Here is a 1,102-nt window from a genome sequence, read left to right as displayed (position 1 = left end):
TGGATGGAGCTTGGAGCAATCTAGGGTAGTGGAAGGTGTCCCTGACCGTGACAAGGGGTGGAACAAGATGGTCTGTATCCCAAACCATTCTGTGGTTCTACAATTTGCCCAATCTCCCACTTTTGTGTTTTTTTAACCACCTTTGCATTTAATTTCCAGCAAATTTGGAGACCACAGAGCCAGAGGAGCTCTGCCCCAACCTGCATAGAGAAGGGTAGCACTGTGGGAGCTGTGCAGATGCCTGGAATGCCCAGCTGTGGAGCTGGATACGCCGATGGCTCTGGAGTTCACAGCTCCCCCACAGCACCCCAGCACCGTGCCCTGCGGTTTCCCAACCCTCGGGAACTCACAGGCACACGTAAACAGGGCAGTTCTGCAGAGGTCGTGGAATTAGCAGGAAAAAGCTGGCTAAGCAGAACGCTCTCCTTCCCAAAGGGTGTAATTTACTCGAGGCTGATTCAGCGGAGAGAGGACACGGCCAGCCCCGAGTGTGGCCTGGCAGCTCGGGGCTCCCCAAGCCCGCGGGACCGGGGGGCTCCAGCAGGGAGGGTCCTCCTCATCTTCCTCCAGAGGATCCTGCATCAATGGCAACTCCTGCCTGTGAGTTTGCTTTGTGAATCAGCACATCAGGAGGAGCCAGTTTCAAAAGATGTTGGGAAAGGATGGAGCATGGAGCTGAAAGACCCGTGCCGGAACTGAACGGAATGATGAGGTTCAGGTAGTTTAACTCATCAGAAAGAGAGACGGCAAAGTGACCTCATTAACTGGTACAAGCAGCTTTAAACATAAAAATATCCAGTATCAAAGGAGTCCTTCCTCAGAGAGAAACGCAAAAAATACCCAGGATGTTGGAGATGTCAACTGGAAGAGTGACGCCACTTACTGACAGCAGGATGGGCAATGATGGAAAAATCTCCTGAAGCAGCAGGCCCAGGGCTTTGCCTGTACCTCAGAGAGGCCTTATTTTTAAGGCTAAAATCCTGAGGTGAAGTGATCACACCAAAATCCTGGGATGGACTGTTCACACCAAGTGACCCAACAGCCCATCCTGGTCTCACAGCCCGCCAAAGTCTGGCCCCAGAGGATGCAGAGCCAGCATGCC

Source organism: Manacus vitellinus, unplaced genomic scaffold (genome assembly GCF_001715985.3).
Source record: "Manacus vitellinus isolate BGI_N305 unplaced genomic scaffold, ASM171598v3 scaffold_130_pilon, whole genome shotgun sequence".
Lineage (NCBI taxonomy): Eukaryota > Metazoa > Chordata > Aves > Passeriformes > Pipridae > Manacus > Manacus vitellinus.
Note: the sequence above shows the minus strand (reverse complement) of the source record.